The following is a 19,971-nucleotide window of genomic DNA, read 5'->3' as shown; positions in this document are numbered from 1 at the left end:
ATGCTCTGATTCTAGGGATTTTTTCTTTTTTGCCTAGGTCTCCTTAGAGCTAGCCACAGATTCCTCACCAGCACCCAAACCCTAGTCTGTGGCTCTGGAGAGTCCAAACCACAGAAATCTCCCAGGAGAAGAGGAAATGCAGGCCACATGTTCTCATGGGGTCACTCTGCAAAAATCTCAATCTGGCTGTTCAAAACATGCCAGGTTGATATTTGGGAAGATGCAAAAACTGTTTACAAAAAAAAAAAAACCCAAAAAACCAACTCCTTTGTGCAGGTTATTGTTACATGGAATAACTTATACTATAAAACCCTAAACCAGGTGATCAATTCTCATTCTAAAGTCAGATAAGCCTTAATAAGGGAAAGCAGGCTGTGAGTACTAATTACAGGAAATGAACAAAATTGGGGCAGATCTCACAAAGGCCCAGGTAGGAGAAGATTCTCAGGCAAATGGTTAAGCAACCTCCTGTATTAGTCAGCTCAGGCAAGCCATACAAAATTACCATAGATTGGGTGGCTTAACTATCAGTCTGTTTTCACACATTCTGGAGGCTGGTTGTCCAAGATAAAGACTAATGTCACGTTCCTGTCATGTCATGTCAATTCAATTTATGATGCAAACACTCTTCCTGGCTTGCAAATGTTAGAGCAGATTTCTCACTGGGTCCTCTCCGGGCTTCTTCTCTGTGGTTGAGCTGGGGTAGGGCAGGAGCCCAAGCTCTCTGGTTTCTTTTCTCACAAGGACACTAATCCTATCAGATCAGGACCCCAAGGCTATGGCCTCATTTAAGCTTATGCAAGTGAAAGTTATATCTTTGAGTCATGTCTGACTCTTTGCAAGCCCATGGACTGTAGCCTACCTGGATCCTCCGGCTATGGGATTTTCCAGGCAAGAGTACTGGAGTGGGTTGCCATTTCCTTCTCTAGGGGATCCTCCAGGCCCAGAAATCAAACCCAGATTCCCGCATTGTAGGCAGACGCTTTACCGTCTGAGCCACCTTAATTACTTCCTTAAAGATAGAAGGCAGGAGGAGAAGGGGACAACAGAAGACAAGATGGTTGGATGGCATCACCGACTCAACGGACATGAGTTTGAGCAATCTCCAGATGTAAAGGACAGGGAAGCCTGGCATGCTGAAGGCCACAGCAGTTGCAAAGAGGTGGACATGACTGAACAACATCTTCCTCAAAATGCTTTCTCCAAATACAGCCCCACAGGGATTAGGGGTCAACATATGAATTAGGTGGTGGTGGGTGCTGGTGGTGGTGATATACATTCGGTTCCTAACACCCTCCCCAGCCTTCTCCCCCCATGAAGGCATTTGCAGCTCTCAGCTCTAGTCCCTAGGAACTTCCCAGGCACTGGCTACTCAGATTCATCTCCCCATAGACTTTCTCCTTCTCTCTCTCTCTCTCTGACTCTACTGCCTGAGCTCAGGGCACAGCTGTTGACTGGCTGATTCTAAGAAGCCGTGGACTGACTTGCTTTCACCTGGATGAGTTTCAGAAGGGAGCAGAAATGTGGTCACTGAGGATTCTGGCTGCGGTGGCAGGCTAATGCTTCCCCAAAGATGTCCACATCTGAGTCCCTGGAATCTGTGATTATGTTACTTGACATGGCAAAAGAGACTTTGCAGTGTGATTAAATTAAAGATCTTGAGATGGGCACTGCATGGAATCACAAAGATCATATAGAGGGAGGAAAGAGAGTTGGTGTCAGAATAATGTGTTGTGAGAATGACTTGATCAGTTGTAACTAGCAGCCCATGAGAGTAGAATCTGGGCATCTTCTAGAGGCTGGACAAGGTAAACGGATTCTCCCCTAGCATCTCCACGAACCACCACAACACAACTGTCACATTGATTTTAGCCCAGGGAGATGCATCTTGAACTTCTGACCTCCAGAATCATAAGATAAGAAATGTGTGTTGTTTTAAGGCACTAAATATGTAGTGACATGTAACAGTAGCAATAGGAAACTCCTACAGTGGACCTCGGTGAATAAAGAATATTTAAAACCACTTATGGTGGGAATCTGTTACCATAGCTTTAGACCAATTACTCTATCCCCAGAAATGGGAACTTTCAAGCTATTTAATTCTCAGTGAAGAAAATGTAAATAATACTGGGTGAGGTACAACCATCCCCATATAAGAGGCTGAAACCTCGCTTGCACTCAGGGATAAACGCCTAGTATGCTCCAAGACAGGGTTGTGCATGCCTGGTCTATTTGACACAGGGTTGCACTGTGTCAAATGGGGCACTGAATTTATAATGTTCTTCACTGGGCTAGCTGCAGGGCTGTCCTTTGTTATATCTTGATCAACTACTATCTGAACCCCCCTTTCCTTTGATGAGGAATTTTCCATATTCTGCAACTTCTGAGGATCACACACTTAGTTTTCTGAGGGGCTAAGATGTGGATCTATTACCAGGCACTGGCCACTCCCTACAAGTAACAAATACTCCAGCATTTAATAGGAGGTGAGAGACACAGGAGTGGGCCCTGGGAAAATTCTTTCTGGCCACTACAACAGAAGAATCCCCCCACCACATGATCTTTAGTTGAACACCAACCAGGAGCAGCAGAAGTCATGGAACCACGGGTGGTGTCTAGTGCCCAGGCCCAACAGGGTCAGCTGTGCAGTTAGAGGGTTTGTCACTGAGCAGAAGGCACCAGTGTCCGTTCCATTTGGTTTGTGTGCTCGCTTTCATCAGCCTTTTTTCTTCCTCCCAGTTTGTATAAATTCATTCTCCAGTTTTCTGGAGATTCTCTAAGGTATTACTAGCCCTGGATTTAAGTTTATCTCACATGAAAAGAGCCAGAATCCATTTCTGATATTGCAGAGATAGAAATGGGGCGGGGCAGGGGAAGGGAGGCAGAAAGCAAGATTCTTCGTGGAAGTTAACTGCATGCTGAGTTCCTTTGCTGTTCGCCCCAAGATTTTCCAGAAGTCACCTTCCCCCTTAAACCAAAGGCACCTCAAGGATCAAGTTACTCCATTTCCCCTTGCTCTCTGGTCGGAAAACACAAGTTGGCTGTCTTCTCCAGCCTCCCACTTCTCTGCCCTCAGGTCTAACCCAGTCTTCTGCAGTAAGAGAAAACAAATAGACAAACCTCACTCTCCAAGCAAACCTCACTCTCTCACGTCATCTTTCTTGCCCTTATTTTAGTCATCAGTTTCTATTTCAGAGTCCTCATTTCTTGTATTCTGTATGGTAAGCAAAGGAAAAGCATGGTCCTTGGGATATCCTCAGAATGAAACAGGAAGAATCTGCACAGAAAACAAGTCCACCGAGTAGCACTTTGAGATGTAACCCGAAATCCATATGTTTACACACATGAAATATACATATGCTTTTATTTTGTCTCTGTATTTCTATTCACTGTTTTCAGTTCAGTTCAGTTCAGTCTCTCAGTCGTGTCCGACTTTTTGCGACCCCATGAATTGCAGCACGCCAGGCGTCCCTGTCCATCACCCACTCCCGGAATTTACTCAAACTCATGTCCATCGAGTTGGTGATGCCATCTAGCGATCTCATCCTCTGTTGTCCCCTTCTCCTCCTGCCCCCAATCCCTCCCAGCATCAGAGTCTTTTCCAATGAGTCAACTCTTGGCATGAGGTGGCCAAAATACTGGAGTGTCAGCTTCAACCTCAGTCCTTCCAATGAACACCCAGGACTGATCTCCCTTAGGATGGACTGGTTGGAGCTCCTTGCAGTCCAAGGGACTCTCAAGAGTCTTCTCCAACACCACAGTTCAAAAGCAATAATTCTTTGGTGCTCAGCCTTCTTCACAGTCCAACTCTGACACCCATACATTACCACTGTAAAAACCAGAGCCTTGACTAGACGGACCTTTGTTGGCAAAGTAATGTCTCTGCTATTTAATATGTTATCTAGGTTGGTCATAACTTTCCTTCCAAGGATTAAGTGTCTTTTAATTTCATGGCTGCAGTCACCATCTGCAGTGATTTTGCAGCCCCAAAAAATAAAGTCTGACACTGTTTCCACTGTTTCCCCATCTATTTCCCGTGAAGTGATGGGACCGAATGCCATGATCTTAGTTTTCTGAATGTTGAGCTTTAAGCCAACTTTTTCACTCTCCTCTTTCACTTTCATCAAGAGAATTTTTAGTTCTTCACTTTGTACCATAAGGGTGGTGTCATCTGCATATCTGAGGTTATTGATATTTCTCCCGGCAATCTTGATTCTAGCTTGTGCTTCATCAAGTCCAGCGTTTCTCATGATGTACTCTGCATATAAGTTAAATAAGCAGGGTGACAATAGACAGCCTTGATGTATTCCTTTTTTCTATTTGGAGCCAGTCTGTTGTTCCATGTCCAGTTCTAACTGTTGCTTCCTGACATGTTTTTACAACTTATTTATTACTTAAAAACTTTTGTATCAGTGTAAACACGATCCCTAAATTTCTCTCCTTGGCGTGCAATCCAACCCGAAGAGTCAGACTCCGAGGAGGCTGGCAAAATCCATCCGTATCTCCATGTATGTGTATGGCTGAATCCCTTCGCTATTCACCTGAAACTACCACAACATTTTAACTGGCTATACCCAAATAAAAAATAAAAATTTTAAAGTGCAAAGAAATAAAAACCCGTGTATGTCTCATTTAAACGGTGAAGGTTATATTGCTGAGTCGTGTTGGACTTTTTGCAAGCCCATAGATTGTAGCCTACCAGGATCGCCATCTATGGATTTTTCCAGACAAGAGTATTGGAGTGGGTTAGCCATTTCTTCAGGGGACCCTCGCGACCCAGGAATCGAACCCGGATTTCCCGGATTGTAAACTGACGCTTTACCCCCTGAGCCACCAAAGACGCCCCAGGTCTTTTCTATCGTTGTATGTCCATTGCTAACGTTGATGAAGTCATGACATCACTTCCCGTCACAGGGGACTCGCCACTGGTCATCTCCACAGGGGTGGGTTGGGTTGAAGAAGAGGAGCCGCCTTAGAGGTCCCGAATGGGGTTGGTTTATGTAAATCTTGCAGCGAAGTGGTCCTGTTCCTAGCGAGCCACTTCCCTCCTTACGGAAATTTTCATGAGATTTTGTTGGATATTTTTTTTAGAAGAGTTATTTGGAGGGACTGACGGGGTGTGGGAAAGGAGAGAGTACGGAGGATAGTGGAAGAACTGCGGGGAAACGGCAAAGTCAGCGTGTGTGTACAGTGAACGTGTCTAAGGCTGTGTGGGGCAGGGGGAAGGTCAACTCATACTTACCTGGCAGAGGAGATACCATGATCAAGAAGGTGGTTCTCCCAGGGCGAGGCTCACCCATTGCACTCCGGGTGTGTTGACCTCTGCGATTTCCTCAAATAGGGGAAATTCGACTGTGTAATTTATGGTAGTGGGGGACTGCGTGCGTGCTTTCCCCTGATAACTAAGTAATAACTGCAGAGTTAATCTATGTTTCCTTGGCAGTGATTTAGTTATTCAGTTGTATCTGACTTTTGCGGTTGCCACGGAGTGTAGTTTGCCAGGCTTCTCTGTGAGATTTTTTCAAGGCAAAAATACTGGAGTGGGTCGCTATTTTTTTCCCCCAGGGAATCTTCTTAACCTGGAAAGCACACTCGGGTCTCCTCGCATCAGGTGGCCCAAGGACTGCAGTTTCAGCTTCAATACTGGTTCTTCCAATAAACACCGAGAACTCATCTTCTTTAGGATGAACTCGTTGGATCTCCTTGCAGTCCAAGGGACTCTCAAGAGTCTTCTCCAACACCACATTTCAAAAGCATCAATTCTTCAGCGCTCAGCTTTCTTTATAGTCCACCTCTCACATCCATACATGACCACTGGAAAAACCATAGCCTTGACTAGTCGGACCTTTGTTGGCAAAGCAATATCTCTGCTGCCTAATATGCTATCTAGGTTGGTCATAACTCTCCTTCCAAGGAGTAAGTGTCTTTTTATTTCATGGCTGCAATCACCATCTGCAGTGATTTTGGAGCCCAGAGAAATAGTCAGCCACTGTTTCCACTGTTTCCCCATCTATTTGCCATGAAGTGATGGCACTGAATGCCATGATCTTAGTTTTCTGAATGTTGAGTTTTAAGCCAACTTTTTCACTCTCCTCTTTCACTTTCATCAAGAGAATTTTTAGTTCTTCACTTTGTGCCATAAGGGTGGTGTCATCTGCATATCTGAGGTTATTGATATTTCTCCCTGCAATCTTGATTCTAGCTTGTGCTTCATCAAGTCCAGCGTTTCTCATGATATACTCTGCATATAAGTTAAATAAGCAGGGTGACAGTATACAGCTTTGATGTCCTCCTTTTCCTATTTGGAACCAATCTGTTCCATGTCCAGTTCTAAGTGTTGCTTCCTGACCTGCATACAGGTTTCTCAAGAGGCAGGTCAGCCAGTCTTTAAGAAATTGAATGAAGGGGTGTGATTACTTTTGAGACACCTCAGGCAAAACTTCTACTGAGATACTTGCAGTTGTTGTTCACTCACTCAATGATGTCTGATTTCTTTGCAAGATGTTTGCTAGTCGTGACACTTTGTGTGAAGTCTTTAATTGTTGTTTGACAAATGCAGACCTCAAAAGATTTTAGTGGGAACCTGTGTTCTGTACCATGTAGAACTCTTTTAGAATCTTAATGGTTTTTTCACAAGTTGAGTTCAGAGGGTCCCCACACCCATATACAATTAATAGAAACTAAGTTTACTGAACTGCTGAAACCACAAAGTCAGACTGGGGACATTAAACAGAGATTTTCAGGAGACTGGTATCAGGTGAAGAAGGACAGGGAGTGATCCCTGAGAGATGGGAAACAATGGCTCCAGTGGCTCCAACTGATTGCGTGGAGAGTTCCCAAGCGAGGCACCAGGAGCAAACTGAAAACCAGCCCAGTGGACCTTGCTGAGTTGAGGACAAGTTCCTGGATGTCAAAGGAGCTAGAGTGCATAGGACAAAGTCCCAGGGAGGAGAGAGATGCTGAGAGTAGTCAGGAGAGCCCTGCAAAGGAGGCTCCTCCAGAGGGCAGCAAAGTACTGATCAGTGCAGCCCTGGGAGAAAACTCCCCAAAGTCAGGGGGAAAGCTTCCACAGGGTCAGAGAGAACAGAGAGCCTGGCACTCACAGTCATGCTTGCCCTCAACAGGTAGACTAGGAAATACTAATAATAACCTTGTAATTAAGGAGATCGTGGAGTGGAGTGCTCAAGGAAGTCTTAGCTCAGTAGCAGGAATTTGTTAGCCCTAGACTGAGTGTTCAGCTGCTCCAGACCATTTAGCAAATCATAAAAGGAAGACCTGAGACCATCAAACTGTTTACAAATAACTTAAGGGCAACCCTGAACAAAACTCAACATTTATAGGAACACAAAACGATCCAGCTCCCAACAACATTTACAATGTCTGGGATTCCATCAGATTTTTCGGTATCCAAAGAGGAAGGGGAAATGACTCACAATGAAGGGACACACTGATCATTTGTGAGTGACCGAGAGCTGACACAGATGTCAGAATAACCAGGGAAGGACATTTAAAGTTTTATTCAAAATATATTCCAGTCAAAGCTATGTTATCCCAGTACTGTGTGCTTAATTGTGTCAGCTCTGCAGACGCCATGAACTGTATGTAGCCCTCCAGGCCCTTCTTTCCATGGGGATTCTCCAGGCAAGAAAACTGGATTGGGTTGCCATGGCATCCTTCAGGGAATCTTTCCAACCCAGGGATCGAACCCATGTCTCCTGCATTGCAGGTGGAGTCAAGAATTTTAGGAAATGAGAAGATTGCCTCAAAATCACACAAAGAACATTGGGAAATGTAAAATGGCATTCATATTATGAATTATTCTGAACAAAGCATTTGTAGACACATACACATGGAAAAAAACTTCAATATGTTACCTAAAAATGCAGAACATGAGATAGAAGTAGACAGGAAAGAAGAAATGAGAAGTTGGAACTGGCAGAGATTTTAAAAAATTGAAGGTAAAGAAAATTCTTTGGAAAAAAAAGGCTAAATGACAAGGTACATAGAGAACATATTTATCTAAACTAATTAGGGACAGTGCATTAAAAATGAAAGCATCAAACAGAATAGAAATGAACCATAGATAGTGAGAAAGGATAGGAGAGAAATTTATAGAGACCTAGGAGAAATAGACCTGGAATGGTCAGTTCTAAGACCTATCCTAGTAGAGCTGAAAGACTTTCTTTCTAAAAGAAAACATGTCCTGAAGCTCCAGATCACCCTTTGTCCTCAGTGAAAAAAAAATCAATTTACATTCTACATCTCAGCAGAACATACAAATTAAGACAATATTTTTTTTTTCAAAAATCAATAGAACTCATTGTGGATAAGTTCTTTTTATTGAGCCAAGGTGTCTGTACTGAATCAAAGCAACAGAAAAAAAGTATTAGGTATATCAAACTTAAGAAGTCCTCAGACCATCATGAGAAATCTTTAAAGATGAACTCTACTCATCAAGAATTGACAGGAAACTGAGTTTTGTACATCTGGTCATCACTGAATATATGTGATTGTAGATTGATTAAGCCACTGTGTTGTGGGCCCTGCTCTGGGGGCAGCCTAGGTACACCCTCAAACTTCTGCAGAGAGGCTGCTAGTACTCCCAGAGTGGGACAGCCATCCTGTGCCACCAGGGGGTCGAAAGGACCTAGTGGGCCCCTTCTCCAGCTTCTACCTCTACCCTACCAATTAGCACATTAACAAAAAAAGTTAGGGAAAATATGGTATATAAAGGGCATACATTTGATTGGGTTGAAATAATGCAATAAGGTAATAATACTATCAGGTAGGTAAAGACAGAAGAAAAAAGCAAATAATGTCCTCGATCATCACAGTAGTAAGTAGTTGAGGTTGATAAATAACATTTAAAACATATACTTCAAATATTAGACATGTGACAAAATACTAAAGGACTAGCGTGTCAAAAACATTAGTGCACTAACTAGCTATCCAGGACTTCCAAAATACCAAGCAAAACACACACACACACACACACACACACACACACACACACAAATATGCATACACAAAGAAAATAAAATCACAGAGAAAGAAACACAGAAGATACCATCTACTACAAATGGTAAACATAGATGAAAAGATGCGAGAGGAGTTTAAGAATCAAAACTGAATAGGAGAAACAAAGGGGCTTCCCTGGTAGCTCAGCTGGTAAAGAATCTGCCTGGGATTCAGGAGACCCAGGATCGATTCCTGGTTGTCGGATTCCCTGGAGAAGGGATGGGATACCCACTCCAGTATTCTTGGGCTGCTCTGGTGGAAGCCGCCTGCAATGGGGGACACCTGGCCTGGATACCTGGGTTGGAAAGATCCCCTGAAGTAGAGCATGGCAACCCGCTCCAGTATTCTTGCCTGGAGAATCCCCATGGACACAGGAGCCAGGGGGGCTACAGTCCATGGGGGTGCAAAGAGTCGGACATGACTGAGCAATTAAGCACAGCACGGCACATGAGAAACAGAGTCTTTATATTAATAAAATCAGTCATGTTAATAATGGACTGTGGGTGGGGGAGGGGTGGGAAGGAGGTTCAAGAAGGAGGGGACATATTTATACTTACGTTTGATTCCCACTGGTGTATGGCAGAAACCAGCACAACAGTGTAAAGCAGTTAGCCTCCAATTAAAATAAATGTAAGAAAATAAGGGATTATAACACTGAATTTTAAAAAAGCATGGGTCCACACTGAAACACAAAAATATTTTTAATAATATGTTAGGGGTAGGGATTGTCTTTTCCACAGCACAAAGCTGGCAATACCACAGATATGATAATTGACACACATCAGGGATCAATAAAGGATGGTAAAATTTTTACAGAAAGAGCATCATAGAATATGATATTCATACACTCTCAAAATACCACTCATCAAATTACTCATTACAGACACAAAAGCCTGTCTTTTCAATGAACAGATCTTCTAAGCCTCTGCATAACAGTGTTCAATGCTAAAATAATGATAGTGGTGACAGGTAAAGTGGACACTTTTAGCCTCCAAACAGGCTGCACTAGGAAGCACACAGCATGTACTAGATGGTGTTCCTGGCAAAAAGGGTTCACCTGAATTTAACCATGAGGAAATGATCAGACAACTGCAAAATGGAGACCTTTGAGTAGACAGTTGACCTATCCTCTGCAAACAAGTCAATGTCACGACCATCAAAGACAAGAAGTTGAGGAGATGTTTGAGGTTCCAAAGGACTAAAGAAATAAAGTAACACGATCTTTTTAGTCCTTTGGAACCTCAAACACCTCTTCTCCTTTTTGCTGTCTTTTTGGTGCAAACATCGACTGTTTGAAGAAAGACAGGCCAGTTGTCTGGTTCAAAGGTCTAAATTCTGCAGTTATCTGATATCTACCTCAATAGTAAACACAGGACAAACACGTTCAGCAAGAACAATGCATAGTAAATGCTGTCTGCTTTGAGCACAGTCCATCTGGTGGCAAAGAATGACCGGGATGATATGTTGTCTTCTTCCAGTTGTTCCCATGCTGGTGTGTGGAGGACGAATATTTAGAGGCGCAAGAGTGAAGGTCTTTCAAAACTGTGTGTCCGTCAAAGCACTGATCACGTTACTGAGGATGACATTCCAAGGCTGATGACTTGGATGACTCCCATCAGTTCTGTCCCTTGGGGTGTGGAGCGTGGTTGTTGGTTGGGATGCTCATTCTCAGGAAAGGATCCCTCCAGTGTTGCTGAGGTTTAAATTGAGTTGCTGTCGTAGATTTTTTTTTGCATCAAATGGAAAAGGTACATTTTATAGTGTGGTTTCTCAAATTGACAATATCTTTCCTTAGTTCCTAAAGTAATTGGTATCTGTGAAAGACAGAGAGAGGGAGAGAAGCAATGTGAGTGTTTCTTAGGTCTTGCTGAGACTGGAGGGATGGCCACATGGTGGCTGGGGCCAGGGGCAGATAGAGCTGTTGACAGGACGAGCTGAAGGGAGAGCACAGGCTGGCTGGAGAGGAAAGTGAGATCCATGATTTAGAAGGAATACCTCCCTAAACTTTCCTCTAGCCTGTGGTGCAGCATCGAAGGACCCCTCCTCACCCCACCTGTGCTTGGTGATGTCTCCGCTCAGAGCTGCTTCAGAGCCTTGACTGGATCCCCACCGCTCAATCCGCAACAGTCCTTTCACTCTTGAATCCCCTTCATCTGTACGCTTTCCCACACATTCAGGGATGGACGTGCTGAGCATCCCTCATACACAGCTGGAAATAGACTGCTATGGGAGCAGAGGATCCTCATTGAGAAAGGACCCTCTTCTACCTCTTCCTCCCTGCCCTCTGAGGAGGAGAAGCAGGCTGCCAACAGTCCTGGATGTGAGTACCAAAAGGGACCTCAGAATGTCTCCAAGTCCAGTTTCATAATTTACAGGGGAGGAGCTATGTTTTCAAGGTCTAAGGACTATCCAAAACCACATGACTTGTTACTGAAAACCCAGGCCACAGGCCCTTCCTACACATTTCTCGGAAGGTAGAGGAGAAGAGGAAAGCTCCCATCTGGAGGAGTCAACAGTTAATGGAGCGTGTTTGGTCATCCTCCTGGACAGGAATAAGGCGTTCCAGGGAAATCCTGCTCCAAAGAGACTGAGGAATGAATGGAAAGGGGGTAAACTCAAAATAAAATGAGCAAAAAGAGAGCAGGGAGTGGAACTGTGTCTCAACCCATTTGCATCCTGTGGACACCAAAATGCTATGAAGGTGATTTCATGCTGGATCTACCTTAAGGCATTTCTAGGAATATCCTTGACCTCTACACAAATCAAACTCTGAAGTGAAACAGCATTCAGTTTAGTTATACTAAATTCTCATCACCTTTTTCCCAAACTTTTCTCTAAGAAAGAGTCTCTCCTAGTATTTTCTGCTAGTGTATAGAAAAACATCTACTTCTGCTAGTGTATAGAAAAACACCTACTGCTGTGAGGATCACAACAAAGTATGGAAAATTCTTAAAGAGATGGGAATACCAGACCACCTTAGCTGCCTCCTGAGAAACCTGTATGCAGCTCAAGAAGCATCATTAGAACTGGACAGGGAACACGGAATGGTTCCAAATTGAGAAAGGAGGATGTCAAGGCTGTATATTGTCATATTGATTATTTAACTTAAATCCAGAGTATAGCATGTGGAATGCTGGGCTGGATGAAGCACAGCTGGAATCAAGATTGCCAGAAGTAATATCAATAACCTTAGATATGCAGATGCCACCACCCTTATGGCAGAAAGCAAAGAGGAAGTAAAAAGCCTCTTGTCGAAAGTGAGAGATGAGTGAAAAGGGTGGCTTAAAACTATGCATTCAAAAAAACGAAGATCATGGCATCTGGTCCTATCACGTCATGGCAAATAGATGGGGAAACAATGGAAACAGAGACAGACTTAATTTTCTTGGGCTCCAAAATCACTGCAGATGGTGACTGCAGTCATGAATTTAAAAGACCCTTCCTCCGTGGAAGAAAAGATATGATAAAATGAGACAGCATATTAAAAAGCAGAGATGTGACTTTGCCAACAAAGGTCCATCTAGTCAAAGTTAGAGTTTTTCAGTAGTCATGTATGGATGTGAAAGTTGCACCATAAAGGAAGCTGAGTGCCAAAGAATTGATGCTTTTGAACGATGGTGTTGGAGAAGACTCTTGAGAGTCCCTTAGACTGCAAGGAGATCCAACCAGTCCATCCTAAAGGAAATCAGTCCTGAATGTTCATTGGAAGGACTGATGCTGAAGCTGAAAGTGCAATACTTTGGCCACCTGATGTGAAGAACTGACTCACAGGAAAAGACCCTGATGCTGGGAAAGATTGAAGGCAGGAGGAGAAGGGGACAAAAGAGGATGAGATGGTAGGATGGCCTCACCGACTCAATGGACATGAATGTGAGCAAGCTCTGGGAGTTGGTGGTGAACAGAGAAGCCTGGCCTGCTGCAGTCCATGGGGTCGCAGAGATTTGGAGACAACTGAGGAACTTAACTGAACTGATAGATGGGTGTGTAAAAGGGTAAACATAGCAGGGTAAAGCCTAATACTCATTAGGGGGCTTTTGCATAAAGAATATATTCAGTGAAAAAAACTTTGTTGCATCGGCTCTTCTGAACCAGTTAGTAGTCTGTGAAACACGTCTAGTGAATAGCTAACTGCAAGTTGCATTTTAACATTTGAAAAGGAAATACTAAACTGTATTCTTGTGGCAAGGGGAGGGTTGATTTTATACTTTGAGGCACTTGTAATGTTCTTTTGTTTGTTTGTTTGTTTTCTTGTATCTTGTACTATGAAAATTGTGAGAAACATGAATCCAAACAGAGAGATTATATATCTAACTTAACTATCTACATCTCTTTTTTTCTCTTTTCTCTTCTCCAGGCTGTACAAAATAGTTCTGTTGAGAGAAGAATGCAAATCCCCTTAATTGTTGATATTCAGCTTTTTGAGGAAGCAGCCACTCATAGGTCATTGCCATATTGGTTACTTATGTCCTATCAGATCCACTGTCCTCTGATCCTTGATGCATATTAGCAGAGCTTGGAGAGATACTGATAGCCAAACCTCATCCTCAGAACTTTAAAATCAGAATTTCAATGGATTGGGTTAAGGCATTCATGTTAGCTCAAAACCCAACCCGTTTTCATTTTACAATAGCATGATTTAGAACTACACACTAGACCTACACTATTTCACATTACTCTTTTTATTTTCTCCTTCTATTCCAATATGGACTTCTCCCCACTGGCCCTAAAGATTTTTTGGTCTTTTTCTGTTACTCTCATATATAATTGGCCTTCTCAATTGGATGGTCAGAAGCAATGATTATCTTGTATTCTTGTGTATCTCCGTGGGTCTTCATAAATGTGGCCCAAGTTAATTCAGTATAATGCTGTCCTACATTCCCTGGCCTCAGACTTCAACTCAGTTCGTTTTTCTGGGCTTTGACTAATACTGAGAAGGAATAATGTGAGTAAACTGGAGAGGTCCGAGCGCTGTCCATCTCACGCTCTGTGTATTTTGAAAACCTGGCTTCTCTATCTCCTTTTCCCCAGTGTCCCTTTAGGGGGCCATTTACTGCCCTCCCACTAATGCCAGCTCCAGTGAGATCCTGGAAGCCCCTGCACATTAGCAAAGTTCTGCCCATCAGGGCCTGAGGGGAATCATGACTCAGGCCAGTCCAGCACTCCCACCTATGACCCAGGTTCTTCTTTTATGTTAGTAATCAAGGCTTTTTCCTTCAGTTCTGGCATTTCTTATTCAGGTGGAAAAGCTGAGGGTTAAGGACTTTCCTAGGTTCATTTCTCCAGAAGCCAACTCACATGTGAGAGATTCCTTCAGTCATGATCCTGAAAGAAAGAGGCAGTGGACTTGAGGCAAGGGGGAAAGTCAGGTGAGGAAACCAAGAATGTGTATGATTGAAGGCCAATGTTTTCAGTGGCTTAAATGCTGCTCTTCTGATGAGGAGGACCATGGATCTGGGCTTCCTTGTGGCTAATAGGAAAGGTCAGAGGGAATATGAGGACGGTAGCAGTGGGGAAACAGGACGGGTCAGAGTGGAAACAGGAGAGTGAGAGGGAAGGCCACTGCAGGGTGGCAGCCCCCACGGAAAAGAGAGGAAAGACCACACAGAGGTGTGTCAGCTGTTGAGTGAACAAATGGGGAAGAGCAAACTTAGTGGGAGATTGAGCCATAAGAGATAAAGAGCATAAGGAAGAAGTGCCTGGGATTACCTCTGTACCCTAAGCTTGAAGGCCAGGGAATCTGCACGCTAGTCTCCACTTGCCAAACAGCAGTTTTCTTCTGAGAATCTTCTGTTTCAGGACACTTAAGCCTTTAATCTTGTTACAGACTGGATGCTCCTGTGTGCTTGCTGTGGAGCCCTCACCTTCCAGCTTGCGAGGGTTCTTCATTCTGATGGAAGCATCCAGCTCTGAAGAGAAAACCACAGCCAACAGGATCCATTGTTATTCATGATTTACAGAGACTTACTCCTTCACCCAAGAAGGACATCAGGTACCAAAAGTGTCCAGGAACAAGAAAGGCCATCTGAAAGCCCATGGGTAGGTGAAGCAATGGAGATATTTTTATATTTTCTTTTTTGCTGATCTTTCTCATACTACCCACTATTGCTAAGTGTGCCACAGGGCGAACGTGTTTCCAAATGCCAAAAATGAGCAAGAAAAATAAAATGGATGACAACCAAATGTTCCTAGGTAGAAAAGACAAAGGCAAGAAACTCCTACAGGATGTAGTTTGTACTGTTGGGAGGGAAGAGATGAAGGAAAGTGGAAGTTGAAGGAGAACCTCATGAGAGAAAAGAAGTGGGGAAGTCTAAATTGGAAAACTTTTAAATGTGCATCAATATACACTTCATATATATGGACACACACTACATATGATATTTATACATAATTTATATAAGGCATAGATGATATGATAAAAATGGAAGAAAACTCAAAAGTGAGTGTGTTTTTGATGGAATAAATGAATGAAGGATTTGAGCTATTGAATGGATCATTCTGTTGGCTTCCTGATGAGTTGAATTTGGAAAAGAAAATAGAAAAATAAGAAGAATGAGAAATAAGCTGTATTTGGTGACAGGAACTAGGAGATATGGGGGTGGGGGGCAGATGGGAGTCACAGTGTGAAGGGGTGGAAAGTAAAGGGCATTAAGACTACCCCTTTGCTGCAAGTCTGCTGTGAAGCCTGGATTTATGCTCAGGTCTCCATGGAAGGTGAGCAGGAAACAGAGTGACTGAGCCAGTGGGGTTCAGTCTTGGCTGAGAATGTGGGAGACCAAGCACAAGAACAGGAGAGATAAGCGGAAGAGGAGACAATAAACACCACAAGACCTACTGGCTCTTGTCAGGCTCTGCACCCCTCCCTCCCTGAGCACTTTCCGTGAGACTCTGGGTGCTGCACCAGGGGGCTCCTTCTCAGCTCAGCTCCACCTGAGGACGTGCGTCTCTCCTGGATCCTCACATGAAGCCACAGCCTGAGGGAGGAGCACCAGGCAGCCCCAGGCTTCAGTGGAGGATATGGAGAGCGAGGGAGGGTAAGGATGAATACGTCCCAGATGAAATGGATGTGAGGGTCTGAAAGCTCTTTGAAGGAAACTTGAACAGAGGTGGATCCAGAGGAGAGGAAGACTAGGAGACGGAAAAGGAGATGAGTGGAGAGAATGAATTAAATGGAGGGTCACAAAAGAGACTGACGGGTGCACTTCAAGAATGAGGGTAGCCCTTTATATTAAAATGAGGGGAAAATGAGGAAAAGAAACTGGATATGAAAAGCCAACATGGGACTGAGTTGCAGGGCCAGTGTTTACACTCCTATTGCATGTTGCTAATACACTGTTCCTGGGAGCACCCAACAGGAGTAAATTGCCTTGATGACAGATGTTGAAAGGAGAGGAAAATACTGGCCAAGCTACCTTCCTGAGAAAGCAAGGGAAGATGGGGTTTAGAGAAAGGGAGACAATAAAGCTTATGCTACCATAGAGGAAACAACCATTGTGCAATCATTTTGTAAGCGTTAAAGCACCAGAAAGACACAATGCTTAGATATTATATATTCATAGTGGTTATCAAACAAATTTTAGCAAATCAGATGCCCTGGACATTATATTGTTTAAGATTCCCAACAATCATGCAAAGGAGATAGAATTTTCATGAGTTCAGTTGAGGGACGAGAGAGGCAAATACCTAGGAAGATAAATAAGTTGGCTCAGTTAAACAAGCAGGAGTTTGCAGAACCAGGACCTGAGGCTGAGCTGGTCCTAAGTCCCAGGCTCTTGATCACCTCACTCTGTTAGAGTGTCACAGGTTTCAACTGGGTCGTAAGCGGGTTTGGGAGAAGCCCTCTGCCTCCTCCACCCACAGCTTTGTGATGACCAGCACATGGACAGAGCATTCTAATCCCCTTTTCTTTCTTACCTAGAAAGAGTGGTCCTTGGTTTCCAGAATCAGGGTTGGTGGTAAAGGCACAGTTGGTGGAAGAAAGACCAAGAATGGCTTTGCTGTCACCACAGTCAAGATGCTGGTCCAGCTGCCACTGCAGACAATCAGTCACGTGGGTGCTTTTCTGAAGCTGTGCCTGTGAAGTTGGCACCTCTGACCCTGGGAAACTCACAGGTTCTTGGTGAGAGTCCTCCCAGGTGTCACCTGAAAGGAAAAGAGGGTTTGTTGGACCAATGAAAGCTTTTTCTTGCTAAGCCCTCCCAGAGGACCCATTTCTGCTGTCCTAGCCCATGAGTGAAACCACCCAATAACGCAGACAACAATGGCAGACATCAATGTGAAGAAGGCGCCGTATTTATGCCTGGGACTGGGGTGTGGAGAAGGCAGGTGCTGGGCTGCAATTTCTTGAAATGAGAAATCACCTCTTGAGTCGAGAGGGTTTGGGTGACACAGGAGGTCAAGCCTCTTATTCTGTTATGAGCCTTATTAGTCTTGGAGCCTAGAGAGAAGCTTCTAGACAAGCATCAAGGCATGGGGGAGAAAGAGTTGTTGATATCTACCCACAGGAATAAAAGAACCGGAAGGGACATATGGCCTGACAGCTTCAGGTCCTACTAGAATTTGAGCTGAGAAAATACAGTACATTCCAGACCCTTTTGAACTTCCTTGCTTGAAATTTTTGTCTACCCTTCCACTCACCGTACATGTACATATAGAATAAAATCCATTCCCACGTGGGGCAGAATGGGGATGGATGGTATTAGCAGCTAGAACTAGTGGGGGAGAGGGCTGAGACCCTGTTGGAAACATATTTGTGTCTCTTTAAAGAGATTATATAAGTACACTCCTTCAGTTCACGTCCATCCACTGGTGCCTTGAGAGTGCTCGTGATGAAATCTGTTTATATATTTCTACTGCGAAATGAGTACATATTCTCAGAACCTGGGCTAACCAAAGGCACGAAGTTCCCTCCTCTGGTGCAGCTCAGGCTGCTGTGAGGTCCCGGCCGCCAGGGCCTGCTCTCCATTGCTGTGGGGCTCTCCTCTCACCTCCTTATGCGTCCGCACCCTCAACAGGGTTTGTTTCTGTAACTGTCTCTCACGTGTCTGTTATCTCTTAGTCTTCCAGAGAGCATCTGAGTCTGACTCTCATCAGATTCATCCAACCTCCTTCCAACTGCCTTCTCTGATTCAGTCCTCTCCACACTCTCAAAGGTCACCTGGCTTATCACCCCCCAATCCTGTTTTATCACATGTGCCTCAGTTTATGGAAATTCATCCTCCCTTCCCTGCTACACAGATCTAACCTCCTCACCTGCCTTTCCAGTGCTCCTGGCTTCTGTCCCTCTTTCTTCTGCAACATCACTTCCCACAACTCCCTCTGCAAATCCTCCTAGGCTCAGGCTGGCCCATTTCTGACCCCAGCCCTGTACCAGGAGCCTCTGTGAGCTTCCAGGGCTTTTTCCAAAAGCACTTCTCTCAGTCTGGTGTGCCCTTCATATTTCCACCAGGCAAACTTCATTAAACATTAGTCATCATGTTTTAGGACACTTCATCCGATTTTATGATAATTCACATTATGTTGAAGGGTAAATCCTTGTATATCAACAAATTTGGTGTTTTAAAGTACTGTCAAAACTAATATTCTCCAATGTTATTATGAATCGATGTCTAGGATTGTCTTTAATTAGGATTGTGTAATTTCACCATCTAATTTTATTTGCCTTTCTTGAGAATGGGTTTTATTAAACCTATGCTTTGAACATTCTTTGCATTCACAGAATATATAATAACCAAACATTTTATCAATCATCAACAATACTGCCCAATATTGTTAGTGTGGGGAAGAGCCTCCAATAGAAGATCAAGATATAATTTAAAAATCAAGTGTCTGTGTTGTTTATGCAGGGTTTCTCCTTGTACAGAGAGGACGGGGTAGGCCTGACTACTCGTACACGCATGGCTGCATAATGGCTATTCACACTGTCCTCAGGTTATCATGTGAACCCAGACGCAGGATGGATCCCGTATAGTTAGATATTCTATTCATTCATCTCAATCCATCTGAGGGGCTTTGGCCTTTCCTGGCCCATTGTGAACAATGGACTCCCAGGACTGGGCCCTATCACACACTCACAAACATCTCAGACACATATCTGAGTCATGTGTCTGAGCCTCACTCATCCTCTTCACGGGAACCCACACCCGGCGGTCAGTGTCTCTGAGATAGAGCTCCACAGTTTTCAATGGCTTCAGCACAGCCAAATTCAAGGTCTACCTGGACCCATTGTGAGAGCAGGTGACCTGGGGTCAGGCGTGGGGAGCGGCGTGGACTCTCACCCTGGCTGATCCCCAGAGAGAGGCCCGTGGGGCTGTGGCTCCACCTGGAGGGGCCAGGGAGCCGCTGGATCTGCCCTTGGGACACAGTGCACAGAGGGACGGGGAGCTGGCAGTCTGAGTGAGGGACCACAGGACTTCTCTGCAGCCCTCTGGCAACTTTCTGTTGAAGATTAATATAGTTGCAAATCATTTCGATAGGGCAAAGAGAAAAATGTGAGCAACATCCTCTCTGAGTCACTGATGGTCTGACTGCTGAGAGGAGAGGACAGAGCCTGAGCCAGGAGTCGGGCCCAGGAGAGGTCAGTGTCCCACCTGCCAGTGGCCAGGAGTCTGGGCCCAGGGAAGGGACCTGCTGATCCTCAGTGCCCTCGGCTCCGCCATGGGACACCACAGCTACCTGAGAGGGTGCCTGGGAGGGCTGAAGGGGTTATACTGCACTAGGAGCTCGCTTAGGAAGAGCATGGAGGACAGCAGGTGCACAATAACTGTGTGTTCCCTTTCTGGTTTCTGAACTACTGTGATCCGGAGAAAGCCTTTGCTTCTCTGCTCCTCAGGGAAGAATGAGAAATAAGAAAGAAACTGCTTCCAAGATGAAAAGTCACCAACTGATTGACAGACAACATTTATATGCCCAATATCATTTTAAAAGAAGTCAGATAAAGTCTGATACATAATGGAG

The 19,971-nt window shown here is 44.3% G+C and overlaps 1 long non-coding RNA gene and 1 other non-coding gene across 2 annotated transcripts; one reads left to right on the top strand and one right to left on the bottom strand.

Annotated features, from left to right (window-relative positions):
* Positions 1–5,234: 5,234 nt before the first annotated feature.
* Positions 5,235–5,398, top strand: LOC122437559. The gene has a single exon (XR_006268367.1). It is a non-coding gene; the product is annotated as a U1 spliceosomal RNA (small nuclear RNA).
* Positions 5,399–10,659: 5,261 nt separating this feature from the next.
* LOC122435160 lies at positions 10,660–17,137 on the bottom strand. Its single transcript, XR_006267601.1, has 3 exons — positions 16,930–17,137; positions 14,725–14,924; positions 10,660–10,832 (listed from the first exon to the last, which is right to left on the bottom strand). It is a non-coding gene; the product is annotated as an uncharacterized LOC122435160 (long non-coding RNA).
* Between the last annotated feature and the right edge of the window lie 2,834 nt (positions 17,138–19,971).

Source organism: Cervus canadensis, chromosome 2 (genome assembly GCF_019320065.1).
Source record: "Cervus canadensis isolate Bull #8, Minnesota chromosome 2, ASM1932006v1, whole genome shotgun sequence".
Taxonomy (NCBI): domain Eukaryota; kingdom Metazoa; phylum Chordata; class Mammalia; order Artiodactyla; family Cervidae; genus Cervus; species Cervus canadensis.
The sequence above is the reverse complement of the archived record's forward strand: the minus strand, read 5'-3'. Positions and strand labels throughout refer to the sequence as shown.